We start from the raw sequence: 9,564 nt of genomic DNA, 5'->3' as shown, positions 1-9,564 counted from the left end.
TTAGCAGAGACTGAAAAATAAACAGACATTTTCACCAAAGTGCAGTGTCATGATAGAGTTAAGTATGGCACTTAACCCAGTCTGCAGATATAGAAGTGGAGAAGACTTTATCAACAAATTGACATCTGAGCTTAGACTTCAAGGAAAGAGGTTGAAGAGTTGAAAAAAGAATAAAAGTATACTGGACCAAGGGAAAAATAGGTACAAAGGTCCAGAGGGGAAAGAGACCATCACACATTCCTTTTGATTTTAATTTTAAACATTTCAGTATAGATCATTTTAAATTACTCTCATTCACCCATAATGAATTTTGTAAATAGCCACTGACTAGCATCTTTTTTCAGTTGGGGAATCTAGGATATAGAAAAGGATTAAATTATTGTCTGACTGATATCAGAGCCTTTGAAATTAAAACATGGCAGAGTTGACAGAACAGATCAGAAAAAGCAAAGAAGAAAATACATTATTAATTATTGTTTCCTCAATTCATCAGATACCAATTTATAAATAATTACCAAAAAATAAAATTTAATAACATATTTCTTACACAGTACTCTACAAATCTTTATCCATTCATTTATCCATCTATTCATAAACAGATATGTAACTTATTTTAGGCCATATTATAAGCGCTGGAGATTTATCATAGACGAAATAATAGAAAAAAGACAAAATTCCTCACGTCATGAAGCTTGTAGCCTAATGGGAAAGACAAACAATAAACAAGATAAATAAGTAAAGTATATAGTATGTTAGTTAAATGCTAAAGATAGAATTAAGCAGGGAAGAGTCATAGGAAGCATGTAGTAAGGGTTGAAATTTTTGATAGTGTCGTCTGGGAAGGACACATCTGTGTAAAGGAAGTGAGGAGTAAGCCATTTGTTATACATGTGTGTGGCTGGGAGAGGAGAAGCTTTCCCAGCAGAGGAACAGGAAATGCAAAGGTCCTGTGACAGGAACAGTTTTGGTATCTTTGAGAAACAGGAAGCTAGAGTGGCCAGAGAGTGATGGAGAAAGAATAAATAGGTATGAAGTCAGAGAGTAAAAAAAGACACAGATCATGTTGGACCTTGTATATCTTTTAAGAATATTGGCTTTTAGCCTGACTAAAATCACAATAAAAGGTCGAACAGAAAAATGAGATTACCCGAGTTAGATTTAAATATTTCTTTGCTATTGATTGTATAAAAGCTTAAGAGAGACAAGAGCAGAAGCAAAGGCTGTTGTAATAATCCAGATGAGATATGATGAATGGCTTGGACCTGAGGTGTGGCAGTAAGGGTGGCAAAGAGCAGATGAATTTTGGATACATTTTGAAAATTGCACCAACATAAATTACTGACAAATTGGATGTTGTATGGAAAGAAACGTAAGAGCCAAAGACAGTTCTAAGGAATTTTGTGTAATTGGAAGATTGGAATTGCCTTTTCCTGAAAAGAAAAAGACTGGATGAAGAGCAGGTTGTAGGAGAATACCAGGTTACTTTTGGACATATTCAACTTCAGATGTCTATTTGCTGGAGATATGTTGTGGGTAGTGTAAATAATGGAATTCACAAAAGAAATCTAAACTGACCATTTATATTTATATATTTATGTATATATAGATTTGTGTAGTATGTATTGTATTTCACATGTAAATGTGTAATACATATCTGTATATTTTGTATTATTATATTAAATATATACTTACATATTATTATATTATTATAGTATATCAATGGTATTTAAAGCCTTGGGAGTGGATGAGCTCAACAAAGTAATTATTAAGGATAGAAAACAGAATTGATATGAGTACTGAGCCAAGAGACACTGCAATATTTACAAGTCAGGGAAATTGGAAGGAAATAACAAAAAATTTGAGACAGAACATCCAGGGGTAGGAAAACAAAGCAAACATAAAACACAGCAACACTCTAAGTTTGTTTCCTGGAAGCTAGATAAAGAAAATGTTTTAAGGATATAGTAATCGATTTTGTAAAATGTTAATGAGAGTTCAAGTAAGATGAGGCCTGGGAATTAAGCATTGGATTTAGCAACGTGGAGTTCATGGATGACCTCGATAAAAGAAATTCAGTGGAGTTCTAGTGCTAAAAATATTTTTGGAATGGATTAAAGAATAGGAGGGAGAAATTGGAAACCACATGTAGAAACTCCTTTTTCAAGTGCTTTAAAAGGAATGAGAGAAATGGAAAGGTTTTAAAGGGAATGAGCCAGAAGGGGAAGTAGATTCAAAAGTGAACTTTTTAGAAATACAAGAAAGAGCAACATGTGTGTGTGCTAACGTGAAGCATTCAGTAGCTGGGGGATGTATGTGGTGCAGGAAAGAGAAGAGGTGATTGCTAGACCCACATTGTAGAGTATGTGGGAGAAGAATAGAATCTGCTACACAAATAGAGGGCTAGCTTTTTCTAAGAGTAAGGCAATAAAATTTCACGTAAATTTGAACAAATATAGTTAGGTCAATGGATATAGAGATAGGAGCTCATTGAAAGTTTCTTCTGTTTGCTTCTATTTTCTGATTGGAGGAGAAATCATGGTCAACAATTTAAGATGAGAATGTAAAAAGAAGTGTTGAAGATTTGAGGAGAGAAGATGTAAAATAATCTAAGTCTTATGAATGAACTAGGAAAATGTAGTATGATTGCTAGACAGTATTAATGAGCCACTTGAGAAAAGTGGTCCTAAATTTAAGGTGAGATCAGTCAGCATTGTTTTGTATTTTTTTTCCTCCAGCCACATTCAATTGCAAGTGAGCAAACGTTGAGTAGATTAAGGGTTTGATTTAACAAAGGTGGTGCTTTATCCAACTGAGCATAACAAAGTAAGATTATGGCAAAGGAGTGGATGGTGTTTGCAGGTAAGTGAGTGATTTTCACTGATAGAAGGTCTTTAGTTATACCAATTTAAAGCCAAGACATGTTTTAAGCATTTTTGGATGTCATCAATTGCTAAATTTTATGGTGGTCTTTGACAGCACAGAAAGAACACTAAGTTTTGTGTGAATATGTTCATTTTGCAGTTCTAAAAAAGTTGCTTTTGTTCTTTGCTAGTCTTTCAACTGTATCATTTGAAAACCAGAGTATTCCTTTATCAACATAAATATTTGGATGTGGGCTGCTCTAGAACAGCAAAATTTTTTTAAAAAACCTTAAAATCAAAAAACCAGTAATGTTAAATTATCCCTGAGTGCACATTATTTAGTTCCTCGTTAACTTAATTGTTTTCTAGTAAAAGTGAAATGTGCAATATGCAAATTAAATAATATTACATGTCAGAGTTTGAAAGAAATATTCATTTAACATTGGAAGAGGCTTTTTTTTTTTCCCAGGAAATCTTGTTCATTTATTTTACAAGAATTTTTGTTTGTCGCTATTTGTTCGAACATAATACAATTGTGAGACCCAGTGCCTGCTGGCAAAGTTGGAATAGCTGTCAGCAGGAAATGGCAAACTAATAATAAGTGCTGGTAAAATATTTATATTATAGTTTACTGGGAAGCTGAATGTAGTTTTGTATTTCATTATTGCTTGAGGCAGTACATAGTAACATAGTTGTGCTCCAAAATAAGTGCATAGAATTCTAAATACTATAGTAAGTTATCTCTCAACTATTTGCTGGGGAAAAAAAGAATTAATAATAATAAAGCCTCTCACAAGTTGAAATTTAAGAAATTTTAAACGAAGTCTGTGGGGCAGTAATTAGTAGCATCTCACATTCAGTGTTATTGGACACTAGGCTGCTGAATCAACCACTTCTGTATAAGGCCTAGTAATTTAGCTCTGGTTCATAATTTTCAATAACAGCTATTCAAGAGGGAGGGGTGGTCTTAAACCACCAGAGGACTCAGAAGTATGGTGATGTTCAAGTACAACACTGTGTTTATGTACTCCCCAAAGTGTATCAAAGCTCAGATCCAGAGAAATAAAAGAAAAGTCAAACAAAACAAGCATTAGACTGCGTAAAATAAGGTATGGACAAGGCAAACAGGTGAGGCATTGTTTAGGTGGCTAAGGTAGATCAATATCTATTCTTGCAAGCCAGGAATCCTGCCTGCTTTCCTCTGGTGCTCTGCAGATCATCTTACGGCTTGCAGACAGACTGTCGCCTAAACCCAACTGACAGACAACCTATTTCACCCTGTAAAAATCATACCCATCTTCTTTCTTTGTGGTTCACCGAGAGGAGAAAAAAATATAACTGCCAAAATAAAAAAATACCAGATTGGTTTTACCACACTTTAATATCCCCTTTCATTAACTTAATTATAAAAGACTGGTTCCTAATTTCTCTTTCACATATAACTTTAATCTACTTAATAAATGTAAGTATATTGTGAGCATAACAATGTGTGTGTATGTGGAGAAGTGCTCAAATTTATCCAAATGTTAAACATATATAAAGTGTCTTGTACATAATAATCACTCAATAAATATGAGCTAATATTAATTTTCCTATCATAATATTTTTTAAAAAAAACTAACAGAGGTATACAGAGAATCAATTAGAAACTGAGGAAATAGATTATTTTTACCAATAATTGTAATTCAGAGTAAGGAAGTAATATCTCAGTAATTTCGAAAACATTTAACAAGCTTATGACAGCTGAACTTAGAGTAAATAACAGAAAATCAGATTGTTTACATTTTATGACATAGTACCATCAGTTTGCCTTGTTCTGATAAACTATAAGTTCATGCATAACAATTAGTAATCTTTTAGTTTTTTTATATAATGTTTTAATTGTGATGGGAAAATCAAAACCAGAAATGTTTTCTCAAAAACAGGTATTATGCTATAGTTCTATCAAAAATAACCAAAATATAAAACTTGTTTTCTAGTTCCACAGAACTTCAGAAAATTATACAAACTTCCTTGCAAATTGAGAATTATTTTAATTTTTTTACTTTACATATATAACTTTATTTAGTTTTTTTTTTACTTCATAAGTTTAAAGAGGAGGATGCCTTTTACTTTAGCAAATTCAATGGGAATTTCTTTAACAAGAAAAGCTCTGTGTAAAGGAGAAACTACAACAAAGGCGACTTAACAAAATATAAACAATAAAAATGTATACAATCCTAATTCTGCTTTAGCAAAAATAAGAGACATTTCATATGTTTTACTCTTGAGATAGCATTTACTGAGACATAATTTTTCATATGTGTACAGTGAACTATGGATTTCATTTCATCCAGATTTTGATACTAAAACCCCTCATGCATATTTTATACTCTGAGTTGACTAATAAAAGGAATGACTATTTTAATATAATATTTAAAATACTAAAAGTCAAGATAAATCCTTATTTTAGTGCTTGTAGATATTTTGTCTTAATCTTAAAAGTGGAAAAGGTCATATTTTGTAGACTGATGCATATCATAATTCTGAGTAATAAGAATATGTCTTTTCATCACTGCTACAGTTTTCTGCTTACCTCTTTATGGTGGAAGAAATGTAATTTACTTGTCAGATTGAATGTTTGATATGAATCCTTATCCTATCTTTTGAACTAGCATTTCTGAAATACTACATTGTAAACAAATGGTATGTTTAATTAAACAACTACTTTACCATTAACTGAACAAGAGAGTGTGATTATATTAATTTAATAGTAAGCCATATGACTAGAATTTAAAGAAGACATTTTCGATTCAGCAAGAAAGTATGATTATACTAATTTAAAATCAAGACATGTGATTGGAATGTAAACAAAATACTTTAAGTTCCTGTCTTCAGGATACATTTTAAGTTCCTGTCTTCAGGATATCAAAATAGATTTTTTTAAGAGTTAAAGCTAATATAATTTATAAAATATTAGTTTACATTAAAATTTCTTTAATTTACTAACCTACATACAAAGCAAAATTTACAAGTCAATGAACAATTTACTGTGATGCTCAAAACTTATTTTAAATATAAACAATTGTGATTTTTAAAGGATTCATTTTACTTTGGTATGTGACTGCTTTTTCACAGCTACGGGTTAGCAATTCTGAAACATATTAGCTCTATTCTAATAAGAATGAAAATATAGTAAAGTAAATTTAGCTGAATAATTAGACATATAATAATGTACATGATTATGTATGTGTGCATGTTTGGTTATGTGTGTATGTATATAAAAATATATTTAAATATGTAATATATGATTGTTTGAAAGCCAAGGATTAATTTTACCTTCCATTTCAAAATATGAAATAATAGATTTGCTGTAATCACTCAAAGGCCTTCGCTGTTGAAAGGTCAATCCAGTTTTACACATTTGTGGGAACAAAGAAAAATAAAAATCACTGGGTTCTGACCTAATCAAAGCCATAAGTTGTTTTTTAAAACATGCATTGTTAGGTCCTAATTATCTTATTTGTGTTTGTTTAGATAGATAAACAGATGAAACATTTCTGATCCAGATGTGACAATCTCAGCACTGTCATTTACCTTTCAAGGATCATAGAATTTTTGCTTTTAACACATTCCCTTGAGTACCTACATGTTTTCATTATAAACCAGGAGTTGAGAAAACATGTCAGATGCTAAATTCAAAATCCACTGTGCAGGAAACTCGGGGAAATGTAACAACTGTTTTGGAAGAAGATGTCTTGAAGTCAACTTACATAAATTCTTAAATGATTTGTCAATGAATTATAATTAGCATTTAAGTTTCAAGTGCAAATGCTAAACAATTTCTGCTTAACTACTGTAGGACTGAAATTATTTTTGTCAAATATGTGTAAAACCTTAAGCTAAAATGTCTGTGTTCTATAAGCAAACTAAAAGTAATACAAATGTAAAATCGTAATATACCAATTTAGTTATGAAACAATAGTTTAAACTCTAGAGCACTTATACTCTTTTAATACTTAATACATTATATGAAATCTCATGAAGAAAATGAAGAACTCAAGGTAATAATGTCTTATAGAAATATTCAAAAACTTGTATGTCCAAGTAGACTGAAAACAAATATTTCTGGAGGTTCACATTTACTAGAGTAAATTAAATGAAAGTTATAGGATGCTCATGTAAAGGTTAAAAATAGCTCAAATTATTTTCTCAGTAAATGTTTTCTAATCTTCATGTAAACCATTAATCTAAAATATAAAGAAAATAATTTATATACCAATATAATCAATAAAAGGCTATATGCAAAAATGGATAATGCAGGATAACGGAGCTTATGATGCATAATACCTAAAATATTTAATTATAGTTCTTATGTGACTACATACTTAATAATTCTACTTAATAAAATAGTAAAAATTCCATTTTCCACTTTTTAAAATGCATATTTGCAAACATTTTTTTCTCTTGGAATTGCTCGATTTAATAATATGTATTTGAAAATAAAAACTAATGTATGCATGGGTATTCATTTTTCTACATTTATTTATTTATTAAAGGCTGGACTTGGTTAGACAAGCATGGAAACAATGCTCATGATGTTATTTTGAACTCTATAACCTCTTTTAACTTGCAAACAGGTAATTATATGAAAAATTGTAGAATGCACTAGAAAAGCACTTGAAAAACAAATATTTTATGTAAGAATTATTTAGTATTATAATTACTAAAAACAGAAGATGCAAATGAATATATAATCATCTAAAGAATGTCAGTCTTTAACTTCAGTGAATTACAAATGGTCATTTAAGAATGTATCTTAATGAAATTACAAATGTATCTTTTGGTTAAGCATGAATAATGAATAGTTTGATTTTTAAGAAAAATATCAAAATATAAGATCAAGGTCATATGTACATATTAATTATGAGAAAATAATTAAAATATTTATGCCTTTCAAAATAGTATCAATATAATTAAAAATACTCAGTGGAAATGAAACCATTAATACACATAGCCAGTCTCCAATAGTTTTTTGGTATTACTAAAATGTGGATGTTGAGTGCTAGTTGCTGTTGTTTGCGATTTGTTGGGTAAAATGTAAAATAAGCAGGATGTTTGAATCTATTTCTTTAACCATGGTGAATAAACACCATGATGAAAACAATAAAAAATCTGTCTTTTGGAGAGTGCCTGGGAATTCATGTACTAAATGGATTTTAATATAAAGAACTCTCTCATCAATAAAATGGAACTTCAGAAAAAGTTGTATTTGGGAGTATCATAGCAAAGTGTGCACTGTGCATAAAGTTTACTATCACAGCAATTCTTTCTAGAAAAAAATTCTTAAATCTAAGGTTATCAATCTGCTGTTTTCTGAGTATTGTAATCATTTAGAAATAGCAGTTAATGAAAAAAACTCTTAAAAGCATTGACTTCTATACTCTTTTCTAACAAAACAATTTGCTATTTACTTATTTCACAGTTAATCTCCATGCTAAATCTGAAAGTATGTTCTCAGTAGCAACTATAATAAAAGAATGGTGGGATAATGACACAAAATGATAAAAGCAAGGAAAATGCTCATTTGAGGACATAATCTCTTTCACACATACAAGTAGAAATGCTTCACAAAATGCTTCACAAAAATTTACCCAGAGAATTCCTATAGAACATAAACATATCAAAAAGTGGTAGAAAAAGTCTTCCTAGCTTCCAATCTCTGTTGACAAAGTCTTTGTAATATGAGATATATAGCTCTATAAAATTACGTGTGAATAAATTTTGTAGGCATGAGTTCCTCACCATCTTTAGCTAATTAACTTAGTTTTATTGGTGGAAATGTTTGGTTTGTTACTAAGGCAGAGATAATGCTATGTGTTCAGCAATACATTATTTTTCATCCCAAATTCACAACTAGATTATATTCCCAAACCCTCTCTGCAATTAGATTGGGCCATGTGACTTTTGGCCAATGGGATAGGGTATCTTTCAGAATCTTCAATGAGTTTTGTACTTTCCCTATCTTATGCAGAGTATCCAATGGAAGACTCCAGAACTCTAGAAGATAGCAGAGACACTCCTGGATCCCTGAATGACTGAATGGAACTAAATGGAACAAAGACTCATCCCAACTCTCTACCTGACTGTAATGTGACATAAAGGAGTAAGAAATCTTGATAATATTAAGCCACTGAGACTTGAAACAGGCTGTTAAGAGTATTTATTTATTTATTCCTCAAATATTACAAATAATAAAGAGTTATAGGGGACAAAAATAAAACTCAGTACTTGAGAGGAAGGCTAAGGTGGTAATTTACTAGATCTAAATATTAGAGTAGGAATAGTTTTTAGAAATTATATGAACTTGTGTTCTGTCTGCAATTGGTCCCTGTTAAAGTCTTACTTCCCTAATTATATACAGAGTTTATGTCATCTTATTAGAATATTATTAATTCTCTTAGTGATAAATGACTAAAGCATTAGCTACCATTCATTTCTTACCATACTCCAGGCCTATATTGGGCTAAGCACTTTATGTGAATTATCTTTTAATTTCAGTGACCACATGAGGGATTTTTGACAACATACTTATTTTACAGAGGAAGCCAATATCTATGAAAGTTAAGATGACCTCACAGTTGGTAAGTGATGAATCCAGAACTTAAGAGGTCTTGTTTGAACAATGGTAATTTACTTCAACTACTCCTACTATAAACAGAAT

This window comes from Pteropus vampyrus, unplaced genomic scaffold (genome assembly GCF_000151845.1).
Source record: "Pteropus vampyrus isolate Shadow unplaced genomic scaffold, Pvam_2.0 Scaffold587, whole genome shotgun sequence".
NCBI lineage: Eukaryota > Metazoa > Chordata > Mammalia > Chiroptera > Pteropodidae > Pteropus > Pteropus vampyrus.
The sequence above is the reverse complement of the archived record's forward strand: the minus strand, read 5'-3'. Positions refer to the sequence as shown.